This window comes from Monodelphis domestica, chromosome 5, assembly GCF_027887165.1.
Source record: "Monodelphis domestica isolate mMonDom1 chromosome 5, mMonDom1.pri, whole genome shotgun sequence".
Lineage (NCBI taxonomy): Eukaryota > Metazoa > Chordata > Mammalia > Didelphimorphia > Didelphidae > Monodelphis > Monodelphis domestica.
Window position 1 is genome coordinate 232,030,593 of NC_077231.1, and position 14,097 is coordinate 232,044,689.

Sequence of the window (14,097 nt, forward strand, 5' to 3'; positions counted from 1 at the left end):
TAGAAAATTGAATGAAAAAGAACTATTGAACTAATAAATAAGACTAAAAACTGATATTATGAACAAAACAAATAAAATAAAATATTGGTTAATATAATTTAAATAAGAAAGAAGAGAATCAAATTAACAATATCATGAATGAAAAGGAAGACCACACCTCTAATGAAGAGGGAATTTAGGAAATTATTAAGAGCTATTTTGGCCAATTATATGATAATAAATATGGCAATCTAGGTGAAATGGACAAATATTTACAAAAATATAAATTGCCTAGATTAACAAAATAGGAAATAGAATACTTAAATAATCCTGTATCAGAAAAAGAAATTGAATAAACCGTCAAGGAATTCCTAAGAAAAAATCCTCAGGGCTAGACAGATTCAAAAGTGATTTCTATCAAACATTTAAAAAACAACTAATTCCAATAGCCTGTAAACTATTGGACAAAATAAGCAAAGAAGATATCTTACCAAATTCTTTTTATGACACAAATATGGTACTGATGCCCAAGTCAGGAAGACCAAAAACAGAAAAAGCAAACTATAGACCAATCTCATTAATGAACATAGATGCAAAAATCTTAAATATAATAATAGCAAAAAGACTACAGCAAGTTACCTCAAAGATTATTCACTATGACCAGGTAGGATTTATACCAGGAATGCAAGGCTGGTTCAATATTAGGAAAACCATCCACATAATTGACCATAACAATAATCAAACCAACAGAAATCATGTGATAATCTCAACAATAAGGTTTTTATACTTGGCTATTTTCTTACAGGGATTAAGCCAAATTCTCTTTTATTTATTCAACCATGGGCTAAACACTTCTGGGTTAAATTTGGGATAAAGATCAAGTGGGTATAAATTACACAGAAAAAAAAAAAAGCTCTTGGATTCAAGACTTATGCTTTCTCTTATTCAATTCCAGATAAAAGATCAGTGTTCACAAAGTTTCAAGGTAAACGGGGAGAGGGTAAGGAAAGGTAAAGAAGTAGGGTTAGAAGATCTTGGTTCTACCTAATCCTAGCTATACTACTACTACTACTAGCTGTCAGATCCTAGGGCAAGTCACTTCTGTGAGCTTCAGTTTCCTCACCTGGGAAATGGGTATATATCATTACCATATTCTACACCTGCCCAGGGTTGAAGTAAGAATCAAATAAAAGAAGAGAGAGAGAGAGAGAGAGAGAGAGAGAGAGAGAGAGAGAGAGAGAGAGAGAGAGAGAGAGAGAGAGAGAGAGAGAGAGAGAGAGAGATGCAGAAAAAAGCCTTTGACAGAATGCAACAACCATTCCTAGTGAAAACACTAGAAAGTCTTCCCAATAAAATAAGGGATGAAGCAAGCATGCCCATTATCACCACAACTATTTAATATTGTAACAGAAATACTAGCAGTAGCAAATAGATAAGAAAAAGAAATTGAAGGGGTCAAAGAAGGCAATGAGGAAACTAAACTATCACTCTTTGCAGGTATACATAGAGAATCAAATAAAATCAATTAAAAACTAGTGGATATAATTAACAACTTTAACAAAGCTGCAGGATACAAAATAAACCCACATAAATCATCAACATTTCTATATATTCCAACAAAAATCATCAGCAAGAATTAGAAAGAGAAACTATATTTAAAATCACTAGATAATATAAAATATTTGGGAACCTATCTGCCAAGATAAATGCAGGTATTATATGAACACAACTGCAAGTTTTCACACAAATAAAATTAGATCTAAACGATTTGAAAAAGATTAATTGCTCTTAGGTAGTATGAGCTAGAATAATAAAAATGACAATCCTACCTAAATTAATTCATTTACTCAGTGCAATACCTATTAAACTACCAAAAAACTTTTTTATAGAATTAGAAAGCATTATAAGAAAGTTCATCTGGAAGAACCAAAGATCAAGAATATCAAGGGAAAAAATTAAAAAATCATGAAGGATAGGGACCTAGCAAATCTTATACTGTACTATAAAGCTGTGATCATAAAAACAATATGCCACAGGCAAAGTCCACACTTGCTCGCGACTCCAGGGTTTCCCAACAGGTGACCAAGGATCAGTCAACAAAAATAACAAATGGAAGACAGCTTAATCATAACAGCCATGGGATTGCTTTGCATCTGACAGCTGCTCTGCCATTCCCAGGCTTGGGATTTATTTTTGTACCCATTTTCTTGGCATGCAGATTACATTACCTAACACACATGTTCAAAGAGAGATAATTGGAAAAGTGATACATTAACTTTTAACAAATCACTTGATTAACATTCTATATTCTTATATTGTGATTACAGACAGCAAATTATTTCATTACAGGTGGCCTAATTTTCTCATTACCCTTTGAGAAGTTTTGAGCTTACAAACAATCAAGGAAAATTACTTATTACTCTTAATAAAATGGAATAATTAATCAGCAGTTCTTAAAAGAGAATTCAACAATCATATCATTAAGGTTGAGGGGTACTGGGAACATAATTCAAATTTAGACTGGTGGCTTCTAGGGAATTCCTGAGTTACTGATTTGTGTAATTGAGTCACTGAGGCATACTGAAGCTTGATGTACTTGTACTTATCACTTGAGCCTCTATGATTGATTTGTGTGTTGGCTTCATGAGAATAGGTTTCTGTGAATGGAGAAGTTTTTGGGCTTGGCCTGTAGCTGCGATTTTGCTAGGAATTATGTACCTAAGTAAAAGTTAACCCATGATATTCTTTTTGGGATTGGGTTTAAGAGTCTGATCTTTTGGGGATGTTTTAGAGAATTAGGGTACAGGTGTTTTGCTCTTGTATTATTTCTTTTGAGACTAGGGGGAATAATAATCATGCCAATTCATAGGTAAGGGGCACTGATGAAAGAGGTCATGTAAAGGGGGATTGGGTGGGCAATCACATCTCACCAAGGACCACTCTGTGGTCTCCCCAGCTACCGTGCATGACTCTGTCAAGGTGTTGTGGTCTGATGGCTCCTAGCTACAATATGGTACTGGCTAAGAGACAGAAGGGTTAATCAATGGAATGGACATGGGGTAAATGACCTCAGCCAACTAGTGCATGATAAACCCAAAGATCCCAACTTTTAGGAAAAGAATCAACTATTTGACAAAAACTGCTGGGAAAATTAGAAAACAGTATGGGAGAAATCTGGTTTAGATCAACATCTCATACCATATTCAAAATGGATAAATGGTTTAAAATATAAAGAGGGAAATTATAAGTAAGATAGGTGAACATAGAATAGTATACCTGTCAGATCTATGAGAAAGGAAATAATTTAAGACCAAGCAAGAGACGGAGAATATTAAAAAATGTAAAATGAATAATTTCAATTATATCAAATTAAAAAGGGTTTGTATTAACAAAACCAATGCAGCCAAAATTAGAAGGGAAACAAGAAACTGGGGAAAAAATTATAACACAATACTCTGACAAATGTCTAATTTCTCAAATTATAAGGAACTAAATCAAATGTACAAGAAATCAAGCCATCCCACAATTAACAATTGGTTAAGGGACATAAATAAGCAGTTTTCAGATGAAGAAATCAAAATTATCAATAATCACTCAAAAAAGTGTTCTAAATCTCTCCTAATTAGAAAAATGCACATCAAAACAACTCTGAGGTAACACCTCACACCTAGCAGATGGGCCAATAATAATAAATGTTGGAGGGGATGTGACAAAATTGGGACATTAATACATTGTTGGTAGAATTTTGAATCGATCCAAAAAGAATGCATGCCCTTTGATCCAGCAATACCACTGCTAGGTTTGTATCCCAAAGATATCATTTAAAAAAAATTTATACAAAACATTCATAGCTGGGTTCTTTGTGGTGGCAAAAAAAAACACTGGAAAACAAGGGGGTGCCCATAATTTGGGGAATGGCTGAACAAATTGTGGTATCTGATGGTGATGGAATATTATTGTGCTGAAAGGAATGATGAACTGGAGAATTTCTATGTGAACTGGAAAGAACTCCAGGAATTGATGCAGAGCAAAAAAAGCCAAACCCAGAGAACATTGTACATAGAAAGTAAAACATTGTGGAACAATCCAGTATAATGAAATTTGCTACGAATAGCACTATAATGATCCAGGACAATCTTGAGGGACTTATGATAAAAAACACTGTCCACATCAAGAGGAAGAACTGTGGGAGTAGAAACACAGAAAAAAAACTTATGACATCACTTGTTTATATGGGTATACGATTTGGAGTTTTGGTTTTAAAAGATTGCTCTATTACAAAAATGAATACTATGGAAATAGGTATCAAATGATAATACTTGTATCACCCAGTGGAATGGTTTGTCATCTCTGGGAGGGGGAAGGGAAAAGGGAAGGAAAGAAAATGCATCACATAAATATGGAAAAATATTTTAAAATAAAAATAGAGCCAAAAAAGGAAATAAAAATAAAATACTATTCATCTACCAAAAAATGTGTAATCATTAAATTTCCTTTTAGCTCTAATAGAATTTATTCAACATTAATTAAAAATGCACGTGTTTTGTGCTTACTCCATAATAGGCCTGTACTAAGTACTTGGAATAAAAAAGACAAAATAATAAAAATAATAGAAACAATTAAGCTTAAGGAATTTACACTTTACCAATGGAAATAATTTACACACAGTTGGGGACAGGTGAAAAGAATAAACATTTATATAATACCTATAATGTGCAATTTACAAGGATAAGAATTTTAAGAGTCACCTATTTAGAACAAATATGAAATATATACAACATAATTTCTAGGTTGAGAATACTAAGTGGCTACTAGGTACTTGGTAGCTTAGACAGTAAAGTGGCATTAGCAGTGAGCTTGCAACTAAGGTGGTTTGATCTAAAATCTACCCTCAGACACTTTAATAGATATATGTCTCTAGGTAAATCATTTAACCTCCCTGTGCCTCAATTTCTTCAACTGCAACATGGAGATAATAATAGCATCTACCTGTCAGGATTATTGTGAGGATAAAATGGATAATATTTTGAAAGTACTTTGTTAGCTTTAAAGTACTATATAAATGCTAGTTATCATCATCATCAGGGCACCATGATAAGCTTTCTGAAGAAGGTGGCCCATAAACTGAACCTTGAAGGAAATGACAATTGCATTAGATAGGTAAGGAAGGAGTGCAGAAGTATACATGAGAGGTGGAATGTCTTGTGTAGGAAATACGAGACCAGTTTTTCTGGTATTGAGAGTATTTGAAGGAGAGCAACATATAGTAATCCTTTAAAGCTAGACAGGATACAAAATATAAAGAGTTTTTAAAACCATATGGAGGAATCTCCTTTTTTCTTCTAAACACAGTTGTTAACTTCTGGAACTTCCAATTACTGGGGATTCTTCAACAGTTTAGTGATATAATCAATTCTTTGCTCTAAGAATATACATAGGACAGGTATATGGAGAATGGATTGGAGGTAGGAGAGACTGGATGCAGGAAAACTAATTAGGAGACTATGCGGAAATAGGTGGGAAGCAATAAAGAAGAGAGAAGGAGGCAGATGTGAGATGTCATGGATTATTGAAAAGTCTTGTTAATTGACTGGACATTAGAGCTGAAAGACTGTTAGAAGTTTTAAACCTGAGTATCTAAAAGAATAATAGGGGTCTCAACAGAAGAGAAAATCTAGTAAGAGATAATGGATTTAGGGGGAAAAGGAATTAGTTCTTTTTTGAATATATTACAACTGAGTTCCCACCAGAGAACCATTTTAAAATGTCCAATAGTCAGTAATATGACACTGAAACTCAGAAAAGAGAATAGGGTCAAATATACAGGTAGGTCTGGGAGTTTTCTGCATAGAAATTAGAGTTAAATGCATGGTTGATGAGATCACCAAGAGAGAAAATAATGAAGGAAAAGAGAAGAGGGCCTTAGGCAAAATAAATAAACAGATATTAGAGAGCGGAGTCATCTCCAGAAATAATGTTTCATATAAATAGTACCTTAGTCTTGTCCTGGGAATAATGGCTGGCTTTGCAAGGGAAATAATTTAATCATTTGGTGTGCTCTTGACTAGTCCTTTGTAGTGTCCTATTGGATGCCTGCCATATTTACTCTCTCATTGTCTTTAGCCTCCAACCCCTGAATCCAGGGCAACTGCAGGTCTAATCTGGAATTAATTAAGTCCCTCAAAGCACAAGAATGATTGACTTCCTGTAACATTGGTGTGAACGTTAACAAATGGAGAACTTCAACTACCCAAAATATTTTATCAGAACTATCTATAATGAACATAAATAAATGCCATTTCCTCCATCCCCTGTTGTGTAATAGAGGTCCACCACCCCAATATAGACAATTTGGGTAAGTAAAGTCAAAAAGCCAAATTTCTCCAAGTCGAGGCAAAAAAAAAAAATAGAATTTATTTGAAGGGAGCCAAGTCCTCCAATAAAGGCGTTCTCTTGCTTGTATTACATTGTCAGACCCCAGCAAGAGACAATGCCAGGAGGAAGAGACCTGGTTTATATACCGTGATAGTAACAAAATGGATATTTCTATACAAGTTTAATGACATATCACAAGATGTAACATCATATAGACCTTATTTAGAAACAATTACCCAACCACAAAGCTGATTGGTTAGTTCCTTTAGCAAAGCCCATATTAGTCTAAAGGTCAAATCAGAAGGCAATACCCTTATTTAGACAGAGACTCCTCTGATCTGGGGGGAAGGACACCCTTTCTGGTCATGAATCAAATAGTCAGTGTCTTAAGATAAAGAGGAAGTACAAACATAAGGAGGGATTGGAAATCCCCTTAGAAGCAGTTTTTATGCTTTAGTTAGGAATCCTTATAAAATCATGAACTCTACTGATAAGATTATAATGGAATTTATACTTATCACTCTGGAATCACATATATAGTAGTCTCTCGGTGATTGAGAATGATGCTTGTCTTTGTGCAGTTTCATCTACAGTGTACCATCATTTGGCTTTAGAGTCCAAAGACTGAGGCGCACAGTTTGTGGCACATGGGGCCTGGGACGCCAGCTGTTACGGGAGGTGCGGTTGTGGCCTGGTGTCGGCGTTCACGCGCAGCGGCAAGACATCGACGTTGCTCATCTTCAAAGGTGGCGGCGTCATGGTGAATGTGAGTTCGCCAGCTGCTTCTGTCAGAGGCAGCGAGTTCTAGCTGCTTTGGTGTCATGCCAGCCCACTTCAAGTTGGACTTTAGCTGATCCTTGAATCTTTTCTTTGGTCTGCCTTGTTTCCTGAGTCCAGCTGACAGTTCACCATAGAATACCTGTCTTGGTATTCGCTGTGGGTCCATGCGGATGACGTGTCCAGACCATCGTAGCTGGGTCTGGAGGACCAGGACTTCGATGCTGGTGGAGTTGGCTCTGTCGAGGACTTCCTGGTTGGTGATTCGGTCCTGCCATTGGATCCTCATGATTGACCGGAGGGAGCGTTGGTGGAATTGCTCCAGCTGTTTCATGGGCTTCCGGTACAGTGTCCATGTCTCACACCCGTACAGGAGCGAGCTGAGGACCACTGCGTTGTACACTTTGAGCTTCGTCGCAGTGCTTACACCTCTGTGTTGGAGGACTTTGCAGCGCAGCCGCCCAAGTTCCTGGCTGGCCTTTTGGATCCTGGCATTAATCTCGTGGTCTAGGGACCCATCGTTGGTGATGGTGCTGCCCAGGTACTTGAAAGTGTTGATGTTGGAAAGCTGCGTGCCATCGATTGTAATGCACGGCTGGTTCGTTGGCCTCCCTGGTGCAGGTTGGAACAGCACCTCTGTTTTGCTGAGGCTGATAGTCAGGCCAAACAGTTTTGTTGCTGTGGAGAACCTGTCCACAATGGTTTGGAGATGATTTTCTTGGTGGGCCATGAGAGCCCAGTCATCTGCGAAGAGAACTTCCAGGATGAGTCTCTCTGTTGTCTTTGTTTTTGCAGTCAGGCGGCAAAGGTCGAATAGTGAGCCATCCAGTAGGTATTTGATGTAGACGTCCAGGTCTAGATCCATCACAGCATGTCATAATACTTGGGTGAAAAATAGGTTGAATAGTACCGGAGCAAGGACACAGCTTTGTTTCATGCCATTGGAGATGTTGAAGTGATCGGAAGTCTCTCCACCAGATAGGACTTCCCCTGTCATGTCGACATGAAAGAGCTGGATCAGTTTGACGAATTTTGCTGGGCAACCCGAGATTGCTGAGGATCACCCACAATGTGTCCCTGTTCACTGTGTGGAACGCCTTTGTCAGGTCTATGAAGACAATGTAGAGATTCAGGTTCTGCTCAAGGCATTTTGCCTGCATTTGCCTCACCGTGAAGACCATGTTGATGGTGCTACCTTGAGAGTGAGGACTGTCTCTGTGCATCGGAATCACATTATCTTAAACCTATCAATATCACTAAAATCCAATCACATATAAGGGGCTAGAGGATCTATCTTCCCAGCACTCCAAAGCATAGCTACCATAATTTCCTATGATATCTGTAATTTTGCCATTATTGATTCATTTCTTTAGGTTAAATTATTCAGATTCTAAACTTATGTTCTTTTTTTTTTAATGTAGGTGCTCTGGGGAAGGGAATTCATTTGGGATTTATTTATTGTTGGTTTCCCTTTATGGCAGCTAGCTAGGAGAAGAGCAGTCAAGGAGTAGGGATTTGGGAAACCCTATAAAAACAGAAGAGGAATTTTAGATTACAAGGTCTCCCAGGAATGGATGATACAAAAGTCCCCTGGCCAGGGAATGGTAATAAACCACTTTTCCTTAGTGACAGCTGGGAAATATTTGTGGAATGATTATATCAAACGATTAACAAGTATTTTTACACTCAGTTCCAGGCACTATGTTATGTACTTGGAGTACAAGCACTAAGAATGAAACAATTGCTTCTCACAGAGACTCATAGTCTTATGAGAGAGACAACAAGCACATTTATAAATATTTACAAAGGAATAACTACAAACATGTACAAAGTAATTAAATACAATATAGATTGGGAAAGAGAGCACTAATAATTAAGAAGAATCATGAAAAGCTTCTTGAAGAAGATTATGCCTGAGCTGCATCTCATAAAAGGAGGGCTCTGAGAGGTAGGTGCAAAGATGGAGTACATTCTGAAAACAGGAGACAATCAGAGATTGTCAGAGATAGAGAGGAACCCAGTTTGTCTGGATCATAAAAGTTGGAAAAAAATAGACTAGTGCCAGGTTGTATATTAGATATTAAAAAGCTTAACAGAAAAATTTACATTTTATTTTTTGAGCTAATCAGAAATCACTGAAGTTGGCTGAGCAGAGGAGTATGTTGTTAAGGAAAATTACTTTGGGAGCAATGTTTAGCATATCCCAAGTGGAGATAAACATGAAACATGGAAACATTAAGACGCTATCACCATAACCTAGGTGAGAGGTGAAGAGGGTCTAAACTACATTTTTATTACCTCCTAGCTCCACCTCAGAAAGTCCAACTCTAGTTTTAAGATGCAGCTCACTATCTAAGTTAGAAAATATATGTTATTTTCCTAAATTATAAGATTCATGAAGGCAAAAATGGTGTCTTTTGTCATTTTTATGTTGGTAGAGCCTTGGACAGTGCCTTACACACAGGAGGTACAGGAGTGAATTGAGGAACAAATCTGGATCCTAAATAAAGCAGAAAACTCAACAATCAAGGCCAGAGGAATCGGGTAGAATCCAAGTATCCAGCTGGATTGAGATGATTGGAGATTAGATCAACTGTGAGGAGTCATCAGGAAGTCATTTGAAAGGATAAATTAGAAGCAATTTTTAATCCAATCTCTTCATTCCTAGTCCAACATGGCATAGTATAGGGAAAAGCTAGGCTTGACATTCAAGAGACAGTTCTACTATTTACTAAGGCTATGGTTGTAGATGTCTCTAATTCTCAGATTCATCACATGTAAAATCAAGGGTTTTTTGCACTGCTACTTCAATGACTGGTTTTGAGGAAGACTTTTTATAAACATTAAAATGTTCTTCTTAGTCAATGAACATTTTATTGAGCACATATTTTGTATTAGACACCATGCTAACATGTTTAGGAAAATAGAAAATCAAACACAAAATTAAATGACAATATTATTGATGATGATGATGATGATGACGATGATTTTCAACATCATTATCTACATATTCTAGACATTTGAAATATTTCACAGAACCATGATTGGCTCACCATTTTTTTTTGAAGAAGAAGAATTAGCATTTTATTCTCAGTTTCTGATTCTGTGTGAAAAAGAATTCACTATAAACAGCAAGTATGCTTAAAGTAGAATAGTGATAAAGCATGGCAGAATAGGGGAAAAGAAAAGGGTTACATCCAAATACTAAGAGACCTTTTGCATATTTCATCAAATGTTTGTAAGTGTTGAATAGGCAATTTCTGATTATATGTCTCTTTCCAAGGTAAAATAACCTAAACAAGAATTACTGGAGAGTTTTTTATTTTTAATGACCTAAAACTGAATTCCAAGATTTCACCATGTTTTCACATTACTAGAAGGACTGTGTCATCATTTAAAGGAATGGGTGAGAGTGTCAGCTTTGGGCCTTCTACCTCGGTGACCTTGGGCAAGTTACTGAACTTGATTCTTGTTAATATTTGCATTAGAGTGTTCGTTTAGAGTCTCTCCTCTGTCATGTCCCCTCAACCACTGTAGTCAGGCAGTTGCTTTTCCTCGGTGTTTCTACTCCCTCAGTTTGTCCTCTGCTTATGGATAGTGTTTTTTCTCCTAGATCCCTGCAGATTGTTCAGGGACATTACACTGCCACTAATGGAGAAGTCCATTACGTTCGATTATACCACAGTGTGTTTGTCTCTGTGTACAATGTTCTCCTGGTTCTGCTCCTCTTGCTCTGCATCACTTCCTGGAGGTCGTTCCAGTCTCCATGGAATTCCTCCACTTTATTATTCCTTTTTGCACAATAATATTCCATCACCAACATATACCACAATTTGTTCAGCCATTCCCCAATTGATGAGCATCCCCTCGTTTTCCAATTTTTGGCCACCCACCATTTTTCTTTTAGTGGTACAATGTACCATGACCCCAATCCTTGATCCCTGTTTTCCCTGACTCCCATTCTGCCACACACACACACACACACACACACACACACCTAGGAATGCTAAATTCTACAACAATCTTGGAAGCTGTATAAACAAACTTTTGGCTGCCATATTAGGAGAAAGATGTAATTACCAGTACAGTGAAGCAAAAAGGATTAGCAACTATTAGAAGGGATGACAGAGACTTTTAGTTAACTAAAGACCACCAACATTATAAAACACTCAGTACAAGGTTCTTATAGGATTTTCATTGCAAAGACCACTAAAAATAGCAGAGAGCATGTTCCACAGGTACAGAAAACAAATGCTGTCTATCTTTCCAAATACCTCCACTGGGGCATCTGATGGCCTGTGTGTGATGGAAAATGACAGGGATTATTTCAATTTTTTCTCCAAAGTTAGTGATGGTTCCCTTAGAACCTGTCACTTGGACATATTTTACTTCCAATTTATACAAGCAGGGATCACAGAAATCATTAGAAGGGGAAATTAATGAAAGTTGATATGAAATAAGAACCCAGAGGCAAAAAAAAAAAACCCTCTGTTTATCAGTATGGCATTCTAACTCCCTCTATGCTCAAGTTCACTTTAGTATTTGCCGTGGGTCTTCCTTATTTCATTTGGGAAAACACTACAAACAGATTACTCATTTAAAGCTGGAAAATTAATTATGACTGGGAAGTTCTAAGGAAATTTAAGAGGCAGCATAACATCTTTTTAATAAGTTATAAATGCATTATGGAAACCTAGCAAATAATTCTACCCAAATTACTAGCTTTTTTTCTACTATTCCACTTCTACTCTATGTGGAAGAAAAATAATTGAAAACATTTTTCTAACATTTTATTATCTTTCTATTATAATTTTTACTTTACCAAAACATTATATACCTATTATATTTAATTCTCATATTTTATTAAGATGTTTATTTTATGATATTTATGACATTTCATGATATGCCATATCTTATTATATCATATATTAAATAATATCAAGGATAGGGACTGGGTTTATGATTTCATTTAAATGGGTAACTTGTAAATGGGGAAACTTTAAAACTGCAAGTTGATATCTTCTCTGCAACTTATAGGATCTGGAACACCAAGTGGTTGAACGGCTTTCCCAGTCACACAGCCACTGTGTTTCACAGGTGGGATTGGAATCTTGGAATGATGGCTTGAGATCAGTTCTCAATTGACTTTATCATGCTGCTTATCTAAATTAGGCAATATCTTTGATAGCACAAAGCAAAATCATGAAATAAAAATCCATCTTTTTTCTTTTTTTTTAACACTGGTATTCTTCCAGAATTACCGTGTAGCTTTGATTCATGGAACATCATAATCTATGTGGAGCTTCAAATTAAGGTTTATCTAAGGGACAGTGAACATGAGGGAGATGTGACATAATTAGAAAAATGACATAAAGGACATCTTTAGATTCCTGCTTGATCAATAAAAATCAGATGATGTCCACATCTCATAGCCAAGGATAACTACTAAGCAGCCTCCATGCTTCATTAGTATCAGTGAAATGTCAATAGATTGAGAGTGAGATCAATGAATCAATTAATAATTAAGTTCTTACTCTGCACTAGACATTGAGTTAGTGAAATGCTAAGGGAACAATCACACAAAATAGTATCTTCCTTCAATGAGTTATCATTTAATGGATCAATATTCTGCGTCAAATTTATTGGAGTACACTATCTGTATCAATGAAATCACAGATTCACAGAAATATTAAAAGTATTCTCATTACATGGCATAGCTGACAGAGAATTAGACTGGGGACTCTGTCTCAACTTTCTCATCTTAAATTAAGGGAATTATACTAGAAGATCCCTGAAATATCATCAAGATTAATTATTCTATGATTATATCATCATAATTTTCTAATTCTTTCAAAAGGTAAACAAAAACCAGTGGCTTTGTGAACAATTGTTTCCTTTTGTCTTTTTAGTACTGTGTTCCTCTTCTAATCAGTTATTCACTTGATATAATTCATATTTATAGGCATCAGTATTTCTAGTACATCATAATCTCTATCCCTAAAATCTCTGTTCTTGTACTTTCCTCATTCTTTTTAATAAAAATTACATAAATTCTCTTTGTAACTGTAGCTTGCCTATTTTTTCTCCCTTCACAATTCTGGCTAAATAGATCGAAAAATCTTCTGCCATCTGTCATTTAGAAATTAAAGATTCCTTGTCTACTTCTTCTCCTTGCCTAGATTAGACATGTTTTATGTTCTAGTACTTTACACTGGCTTTAACCAGAATTTTGTTCGGTGAGGATTCACATAAAGATCCTTCTTTGCCTTAGTTCTTCTGCTCCCTGAAGTTTCTTAAAGCTAACTTTATTGTCTCCATCCTCTATCAGCTTCTATTTTGTAAGTATTAGTTTCACTTTTATACTTCTCTGTCTAACAGATTATTAGATATTGAAAAAGAAATGGTCCTCCAAAAGGATATATGTAGATAGAGAAGGACCCAGATGGATTGGTAGTGAAAAAATCCACATAAGGACCTTCCTGAGGCAGTGAAGTGCAAAATCTCTTGAGACTATATTGAAAAACCAAGGAGTTGAGCTTATTTTGCAATTTAAGATTAGGAAACTGATAGTCAAGAACAAAAATATGTCCATGATTCTGCGGATCTAAATCTCCAACCAACCTTCTATGCCTCTCTCATAAGAGCCCTTCTGAACTTCCAAAACTTCCTGCCAGCTCCCTGTTCTTATCTAAAACCCCAAACCATCTGACTAACTACCTCAACTAAATATCCCAGATTGTTAATCAGCTAACCTAAAATTGTCTCTAAAAGGCTATTGAGAATAGACTCACAGGTGGACTGTCCTTCCCCAAACCTGGAGTTGGCTTCTAAGATAAACACCCAAAAGTCCCAGATGTTAAAATCTTTGGATCACCTCAGCCAAATTGACACAACACTGCAAGGAAAACCAGATCACCTCCTAGATATCTTCCAAGGCACAGGAACCTTCAAGTTTCTCCACAAACT

At 36.3% G+C, this 14,097-nt stretch overlaps 1 protein-coding gene across 1 annotated transcript in view; it reads left to right on the plus strand.

Annotated features, from left to right (window-relative positions):
* Positions 1–14,097, plus strand: part of DPP6 (dipeptidyl peptidase like 6) — a 1,262,248-nt gene that overhangs the window by 145,414 nt on the left and 1,102,737 nt on the right. The window lies entirely within an intron of this gene.